The sequence below is a fragment of the Phyllostomus hastatus genome, unplaced genomic scaffold, assembly GCF_019186645.2.
Source record: "Phyllostomus hastatus isolate PE091 unplaced genomic scaffold, TTU_PhHast_1.1 phas_contig_29, whole genome shotgun sequence".
In the NCBI taxonomy this organism is placed as follows: domain Eukaryota; kingdom Metazoa; phylum Chordata; class Mammalia; order Chiroptera; family Phyllostomidae; genus Phyllostomus; species Phyllostomus hastatus.
In genome coordinates, this window is record NW_025333835.1 from 29,868,360 (window position 1) to 29,877,900 (window position 9,541).

At 41.0% G+C, this 9,541-nt stretch overlaps 1 long non-coding RNA gene across 1 annotated transcript; it reads right to left on the reverse strand.

The window, feature by feature from the left end:
• Positions 1 to 984: 984 nt before the first annotated feature.
• Positions 985 to 5,878, reverse strand: LOC123818651. The gene is made up of 3 exons (XR_006785675.1): positions 5,753 to 5,878; positions 1,716 to 1,763; positions 985 to 1,087 (listed from the first exon to the last, which is right to left on the reverse strand). It is a non-coding gene; the product is annotated as an uncharacterized LOC123818651 (long non-coding RNA).
• Between the last annotated feature and the right edge of the window lie 3,663 nt (positions 5,879 to 9,541).

A 9,541-nucleotide genomic window follows, 5' to 3' on the forward strand; every position in this document is an offset into this window, starting at 1 on the left:
AATTTATTGCCCTCTGTCTTAGCCATTTATACTGGCAAATTAAATATCTGTTACACCAGCATGGGCTGAAGGGGCAGAGCCGGCACAAAGCACAAAGAGGACTTTGGATTTTCAAATTACTGTCAATAGGGATGAACTCAGAAATCTGTCGTTCTGCAACCTTGGACTCACAGGGTGACTCGGAGGGCAACACCGCAGAGCCAGGAATTGGAGAATGATTTGCAGGGAGTGGGGCTGACCTGGGCTACTATAATCATGATGGCGGTCCTGCCCGGGCAGTAACACTGTCAGATTGATGGACAGAGAGGGAAAGGAAGGCTGAATATATTTATCTCAGGTAACACAGTTATATATAAAACCCCATTTAACTTATCAATAAATTATTTGGTTTCAAAAATTAACATAAACTTTTCAAGGTAAAACAGCCAATTAACTTTCAAAGGCAAAACAATTAGATTGGCATCAGACTTTGGAAAAGCTCACCTGTAAAGCAAAGGCAACAAGAGAGTGCATTAAAAAAAATCAGTGAAAAGAGTGAAGGCAAGGATTTTTCATTTAACTAAGTGTCTGTCAACTACTAAGGCTATAGCAAAACAATTCTCAGCATATGAGAACTTTGGAAATTCAGTCCCTATCACCTCTTTTAGAGGAATCTCTAGAGCAGCGACTTTCAACTTGTTTCACCTCGAGGCGGAGATAAACTGATTACTAAAATTCTGTGGTACATGGCCCTGGCCAGGTAGCACAGTTGGTTAACCAGCTGGTTATAGAGCATCGTCCCAATAGGCCAAGGTTGTGAGCTTGATCCCCAGTCAGGGCACATATAAGAATCAACCAATGAATGCATGAATAAGTGGAATGACAAACTGATGTCTCTGTGTGTAAGTGGGAGTTAGTATACATATATGCCTAGTTCTGCCCGCTGAGAGGTTTAAGGAGCAATTTCATCCTAGTAGCATTGAGCAAACCTAGCACCCAGATGTTGGTTTGTAAACACCATCCTCCAATACGGGGAGCTAGGCATTCTCAGAGAAATGGTTGGTTACAGGATTGGAGCAGGGAATATTCAAGATAATCCTGGACTACCCTGTGGAAAAAAGGAAAGTGGGAAAAAAATGTCAAAAGGACACAAAACTCAAAGTAAATAAGCTTGAAAAGCCAAAACTGGTTGAATTTTAGGAACAAAATATTTAATAATAGTGTTGGATTATTGTCTGTAGATTAAACTAAATATTTATGAGTCCATATGAATGTAAATAAATAAGTGGGGATAAGGGATAACCCTTTTTTATGAGAATTTAAATTGATATGTAGAAGGAATGATGGAAAAATAAACAGCACATTAGGCAATCATCTCAGTAAAAATTATTGCAAGAGAAATGCTAAAATCAGTGGGTAAAAGTTTAAAAAGAAATGACATTAATACAGTCCAAAATACCTCTACTAAGATAGTTATCAATTACAAAGAGAAAAATACCATTAAATACACACAAATTCGCTCAATAGTAAAGTAGGCAGAAGACTTGAACAGACTTTCAAAGAATTGGATGTATTACTGGTTCATAGAGATACAAAAAGATGTTTAATTTCTTTAGTAACAATTCAGATGAAGTATTAAACTTAAATAAGGACATTTAACACTTATCAGCCTGGCAAAAATGAAGTTAGCTATACAAGCATTGGAAAAGGTATGGATAAATGGAAATCTCACTTACTGTTAAGGGGAGTGTTTACTGGTCGAGCTTCGGCAAAAACAGTTTAGCCTGAGATGGTAAAGGTAAAATTCACATTTAGGACTACTGGAAGAATTCTTGCATATGACCATTATAAGACATGCACAAAAAATGCTTATAGTTGCATAGGTCTGAAAAATCAAGAACCAGAAAAATTCCTAATGTTCACCAACTAAGAAATGTATGCAGTTTCGTGAATTTATACCATGCCTCCTAGCTGTACACATGATGAAATGAAAGCTACAAGTGCCAACACAGATCTTAAACCTTAAATATTGAGTGACAGAACCCTTAAAAATTTATTTATTTATTTATTTATGTATTCTAAAAGAAAGGGAGGGAAAGAAATGTCAATGTGTGGTTACCTCTCACAAGCCACCTACTGGGGACCTAACCTGCAACCCAGGCTTGTGTCCTGACTTGGAATTGAACCAGCCACCTTTTGGTTCTCAGGCCGACACTTAATCCACTGAACCACACCAGCCAGGGCTATTGAGTAAAACAATCTATAAAACTTGAGTGAAAGAAGCATATCATGTAAGCATGCATACTGCATGATTTTGTTTATGTAAAGCTAAAAAAAAGGGACAAAGCTAAATAATAAATTGTTTTTTGATTCACATATATGAAGTAATTCTATTAGAAAGAAGGAATGATTAATAAATTCAGGATGGCGGTTACCCTTGGAGAAAGGGGAGAGCTAACCAGGGAGGGGCACCAGGGAGGGGCACCAGGGGCCCTCTAATACATTAGCATCACTTATTTCTCTATACACATTCCACACAAAATATATATATATATATAATATTTTATATACTATTTGGTTTGTATGAGGCAGAATAAAACATTTTTTAAGGAAGGAAAAATACTGCTCGAAAAATATTAGTTTATCAATAATCTCTGTTCTTATAGAGCGCTCTTCGTAGCTTAGGGATAAATACATACAGTCTCTCCCTCATTTGTTAAAATGACCTGGGGTTTTTGAAAAAACATTTTACTGTTTAACAATGGGGTCATGGGTTTGAAGGCTGTTTGTCTGATTAAGAAGAAAAGTGAAGACAGTGACTTGGCTCCGACCCCACCCCACACTTACGTTACTGAAGAACACCAGTCCACACGCGGCCGTCTGCCGGGCAGTGTGCCGCGGGGGCAGGGGAGGGAACCCGCGTGCCTTCCGAGACTTATCTCTCTGACACTCTGGCCCAGAGAAGAGGGCCAGAAATATAGTACTATCCACGGAGACAACATTTTCCCACAGCCTGTCTCAAATCTCACAGCCCTTGTTTTAAGTTGATGATATCAGTCCCATTCCCAGTGGGCAATTGTTCACGTCATTCAAACAGAATCTCAGGAGGTGAGCCCATGAACCAAAAAACGTACTGAAGCTATTGGGTCATTAAGAGTGGAGAATATATAAAGAAAGGCGAAGATTCTTTGCAAATCACTTTGCAAATCATTTGACCATGTGCTCGAAGGAGGAAAGGCAAAGAGGGTCTGCTTTTAATTTTTTTGCTTTCCCAGAAACAGGTGCAATCCTCTTTTAAAATGCCTATGTTCTTTTCTTTCTTTTTTCCCTTCCTCTCTCTTTGCTTTATTCTTTCCATTAAAAAATCTCTTAATATTCTTAGTTACAGACCAATTGTGCAGGGACAATTAAGATTAAAAATTAAGCAGAGTGATTATGGATTTGTGTTTTTGTTTTTCCTTTTGCTTCCAATACCAGTCAGGACAGGCTGGTGTGAGAAGAAATCTGTTTTCACTACCACTTGCATCAGGAGAGAAACAGAGTAAGCAAAACACATCTTGTATATCCTAACCGGTGCCTCTTGGGAAGAAAGCTTTCTATCAAATACCTTTCTTAAGCAGTAAGGACATGTTAAGTGAGTGAAGAACTTGAGGAAATGACAAATGGAAATGCAACATGGTCTGTTTTGTTGCGTGAGGCTTCAGTCCTACAAGCACGAATGTGGCTGTGTGTTCTCTGCACCCCTGGCCTGCATTTCTGCGCAGCACAAAGTGGAGGGCGCATTTGACAAGGGTTTAGGGTCGTTGGGCACTACAGTGAATGGTTGGGCTTAGGGCTTTCTGTTTGGTCCTGTAAGTAAACAAGACCATCCGTATTCTAAATTCCAGAACTTCCTGTTCTGTGTTTTGGAAATAGAATTTTCTGGAATTTCTGTTATAGGTAGTGAAATAAATAATCCTTCACGGTTGCCAAATGAATAGCAAATGAAGTATTAATACTTATTTTTTAATGAACTTCCATGCTAAATAAAAAAATCCATCGTAATTCCACTATTCTTCTTTTGAAAAATTTGTATATATTGAAATTTCCTAGGTATTTTTGACCTAAAAAACAAGTATCCATGTAAAACCTGATTGGTTCTCCAACACCATACATGGGATTCCAGAGATTCAAAAACAGTGGTTATCAGGATAGGAAGGTACCTCTGCAAAAATATATTCTACTATTGGCTTGAAAATTTTACCCATCAGGATGTGTTTCTAGACAACTACTGTTAAAAATACGAATTACCTTGGGCCAGTAAGACATTAAGCGTAGACATGTATATTAGCAATCTAGTGTGGATTTTTTTCTCTAAGGAGCCACAGTGAGGGGAAAAAATGGGAGTAAATGAGCATTCTACCATGGGATAGGAGAGAATTAGTACACACTGCAGTGAGAGCCCTCCAGCTAGCTACTTTCCTTTTAGATCCTTTGTTATTCTTCTTTCAGGGTGTTCCATTTTAACACAGGATCAAACTTCTAAATTAAAAGGATTAAGCTCTTATTGGGGGGATTTCAGGCTTCACCCAGTGGGTGACAGAGTTATCTGGGGAGACACTGAGGCTTTTCATGCCCCTAAACTCACGTGGAGACAGAGGCAGCTGCTTACGGCAGCTAGGAGGGGGACTGGCTACAAGCCTGAGATGCATCATCTCGGGCTGCGGTCTCTGCAGGCAGTTTTCATATGAGTTCCAAGTTGAAATAGGGAATGAGCCCCGAAAGTAAACACTTTGAACCACCATATCCATTTTCGTATATAATCTAGTATATCTGATAAGAGTCTGATTAAATTATTTTCCCCTTAAGGAAGATTGCCACTTGAAAATAGAGAGGAGGAAGGGCAAGAGCTCCGAAGAGGAAGACAAAGCTGAGACCGGCTCTCACACTAGCTGTGTGACTTTGATTTCATCGCAGAGCCTCTCTGAGCCTCAGTTTCCATTCCAGTAAAGTGGGAACAGTCATACCTATTGTGTTGGTGTGTCCTAACATGTACTAGAAAACACTGCATGAGAGAGCAGAGTGGTTGTAACAGACGGAATTCTAGTGTTTAAAAAAGGAACGAATAACATGGGCAGTGCCTTGCTCAGGATGGGCCAACAATGAGTGCGGCACAGGTCATGGGAGGTCACCCCGGATCAACTGCTGAGCATCTTCAAGTAACTATTGATCAAAAAATACGTTAAAGGAATTCTTTTGTATTGATGCTATCCTCAACTAAAACACAATGTTAAGGAGAAATAGATTCTTCAAGGAAATTCTCAATCCCATCTGCATTGTCTGTACATTTGACCCTTGTTACTTGTCACTAATGTTGCAATATTGATAGCATTTTTATTTCCTGAGTTGGCATTTGTATAATTATTTTTCTTACAATAAAGTATGTGGATAAATCTGCGCTACTTTCATTAAGAACCATGGGGTATGTGCAAGAACACTGCATGTGAGGTTATCATTGATATTCCAACATTAAACCTAGTCCTGTTAGCAAATATATATTTTTTAATGACAAAGGCCTCCTGCTTAATTACACTCATAGGTATACCATAAGTTACAATGAAAGTGAAATTGGTGGGTAAGATGGTATTTATAGGGGTTTTGTCCTATCAAAAACTTAGTTGCTTTGCTGAATTATGTTATCCTCCCATCTGCCCTACCCCCAGTCCAGTTCAGGTCCATGTTTAATTGCATTACACTTCTAGGCTTCCTCAAAACTTCTGTAATAAATACTCACTCAGCACTTATTTGCGTAAGTCCCAAAGCAGGTATCTTCTCCTGCCGTGACCTTGTGACACCATGAACATTGTCCTCCTGTAGCTGCTACACACTTCTGCCAGCAAGCATGGACCTTCTCTGCCTGAGCCCCTGCCGGTCCCCCTGGGGGCCAAGGTCTCCAGAGCCCTGTGGGAAACTGAAATACACAAACGGATAATGGTCAGACCGTGCATAAATAGAACTCTGCCCCACAACCTGCAGCAACCCGCCCAGAAACCCGGTCATCTCCAGTAACCAGCCTACTACCATTTATGTCAGACTCGTAGGAAGTCAGACACTATTTCTAACAACCAGCCCACAACACCCCACCCCGAAACAACCCTGGAACAGTCAATCCCAAATGGCCAGGACTTGATTAATAACTGACAGCTTTCCTGATTTTTGCCTCTGCTTCAAAATTAGGACCAACCAGAAAAAGCCAGTAAGTATCCATAACCACAGGATGCCCACATAGGATGCCTACCCAGGATGCCCTGCTTCAGTGAGCCAAATCCAGCTATCTGTACCAACAGCCCCCAAACCAGGCACACCCGAAGCCTTCCCTCTTTTCCACTATAAAGCTTTCCCACTCCAGTGTCTACCTTCGAGTCTCTGCCGAAATACAAGTGACAGGGGCGAACCCCTTTGCTCTATCAAGTCTGAATGAATAGCCTTTGCCTTTTCTCATCTGGTTGGCCTTTGTTTATTTCCACACCTGGCTCTGGGCATGGGGCAGCACGGTTTGTTGCAGCTGCTGCTTGCATCAGTGCCATGCCTGATGAGAGATGCTACTGCTCAGTGCCAGGTGTTCGGCTCCTCCGCCCAGTGTTACTGCACACAGGTTGGCTGCTTCTTGTCAGCTCTGTTCATCTGCCCAGAGATCAGGCTCTGTCAACCCCCTGAAATACAAAGAGTTTGTTCTCTCTCTCTCTCTCATTGTCCTGCTTGATGGCCTATTTGGTAGGGTTTAGATGTTAGACGCCCCATGTCTATTGAGCTTTCTTTGGGACTGGAGGTGGTACGGTGGGAGGGCACCTCCCCTTAACAAGGCAGTCAAGGCCCCCCTTTTTTTTCTTGCAAAAGCGGAGAAGTACAAGTGATCTGTCAAACATATCATCTTACTACAATTAATTGAATTTCATCAAACCTCAAAACAAATAACACCCAGAACTATCAGAAAACCAAACTGAATGGAAGTCTGACAACCAAAGGTTTACAGAAGCCACATTCATCCAGATGGGTGGGAGGGGCAGAGAGGCAGCAGCAGTGGTGGAACAGGCGGTCCCACATTCACATGTGGGGGATAAAAACTGGGAGGGATACCTTGGGAGCCAGTGATCCCAGCCCCAGGCCAGACCTCACAGGCCAGGGTTCCAGCGCCAGGAAGATGAAGCCTTATAACTTTTGGCTATAAAATTGGTGGGGGTTGGGGTGTCAGAAGAAACTGCTGGTTTTTCAGGAAAGTCCGTTTAAAGGAACTGCATGGACTTAGAACATATGCAAACCCTCCCATGCTGGGATTCACCACCAAGGCAACAGCTACCACCACATACAGGAAGTGAGCGAAGTGATTGGAAATGGAGTGAGTGCCAGGCAAACCTCCAGAAGCCAGGCATCAGCATTGTCCCCTCTCTGACACCCCTCTCTGACTCCTCCAACACAGAGTCACAAAACAGTAAAGTGCATGCGCCACCCAGGCAAATACCCGAGGCTCTGCCCCATACAACTTAACAGGCACTCTAAGGGAGTCAAAGCAGCTCTACCTAGTACACAGAAACAAACACAGGGAGGCTGACAAATTGAGGAGACAAAGATATATGGCCCAAGTGAAAGAACAGAGTAAAACCCCAGAAAAAGAACTAAATGAAATGGAGATAGCCAACCTGTCATATCCAGAGTTCAAAACACTGGTGATCAGGATGCTCAGAGAACTCATTGAGTATGACAACAACATAAAGGAAGAAACGAAGTTTCCACTAAGTGAAATAAAGAAAAATCCGCAGGGAATCAACAGTAAAGGGGAGGAAGCCAGGATTCAAATCAATGATTTGGAACATGAAGAAATAAGCATTCAACCAGAACAGAAGAAACAAGAATCTAAAAACATAACGATGATATAAGAAGCCTTCGAGACATCTCCAGACATGCCAATATCTGAATCATAGGGGTGCCAGAGGGAGAAGAGCAAAAGCAAGAAATTGAAAATTTATTTCAAAAAATAAAGAAAACTTTCCTAATTTGGCAAAGGAAATAGACATACAAGTCCAGGAAGCAGAGAGAGTCCCAAACAAGTTGGACCCAAAGAGGACCACACCAAGACACATCATAATTAAAATGCCAAAGGTTAAAGATGAAGAGAAAATCTTAAAAGCAGCAAGAGAAAAGCAGAGAGTTACCTACAAAGGAGTTCCCGTAAGACTAGTAGCTGATCTCTCATAAGAAACTTTGCAGACAAGAAGGGACTGGCAAGAAGTATTCAAAGTGTTGAAAAGCAACAACCTACAACCTGGGTTACTCTATCCAGCAAAGCTATCATTTAGAATGGAAGGGCAGATAAAGTGCTTCCCAGACAAGGTAAAGCTTAAAGGAGTTCATTATCATCAAGCCATTATTACGTGAAATGTTAAAGGGACTTATTTAAGAAAAAGAAGATCAAAATTATGAACATTAAAATGACAACACACTCACAACTATCAACAAGTGTATCTAAAACAAGACAAAACAAAACAAAACAACCAGAATAGGAACAGTATAATAATATGGTGATTATCTGGAGAGTTATCAGCTGGGAGGGAAAGGGAAGAATCAGGGAATGGGTGCAGGGATTAAGAAGCTTAATTGGTAGGTGCAAAATAGGGTGATGTTAAGAACAGTATAGGAAATGGAGAAGCCAAAGAACATATGCATGACCCATGGGCATGAACTAAGGGGGTGGGGAATTGCTGGAAGGAAGGGGGCCACTGGGCAGAGGGGGGCAAACAGGGGAAATCAGGACAACTGTAAAGCATAATCAATAAAATATACTTAAAAAAAGCAGCTTACCTGCTGTATGACAGGCATTCATACATTTACACATAACTCGGTGATCCTTCTTTCTGCCACTCCTCCCACTGCCTCAGCCCCAGTTTATCCTCTTGTGGCTCCTTTGAGGTTTTCGAGGCTGGAAAACACTAGCTCATTGTTTTAGGTTAAAACAATCAGTTTTCCACCGTCAAGTACGTGCTTCATTTGTGGTGAATTGTGTTCTCCAGCTTTATTTATTTATTTATTTAGATTATTTCATGGTGTTCTGCATATACAATACTTCATTGTTTCTAGACTGCTTTCTAGTGTAATCCCTATGTAAACATGTTAAATGAAACATGCTAAAACCGACCATTTGTTGTGCAATCAGTGCAAATAACCTTGGTGACTTGGTGATTTGACAAGCAGATGCCTTCTACCCTAGGCTAAGTTCACATGCGTATTTACAGGTGATGACAATGTTGTCACAGCTGACTTCTCTGGAGCTTTCCTTCGATGTTGACGTTAAGACGCATCCTGGCTTCAGAAACATTGAAATATGGAAAAATGCATCTTATCATTGAGCAATACGATCACTGCAAAATGAGTCAAGTTCCATTCCTTCCTAATTCAAAAAGCCAGCCAGGTTTTACCACCTGGGTGGGTGAACACTTGAAAAAGACACCATTTCTAAAGGCTTATGACAAAAGCCAGAAGCCTGAAAAGACAAAAAGTAATCCCTCCTTTTCTCTCTTTTTTAAATCCT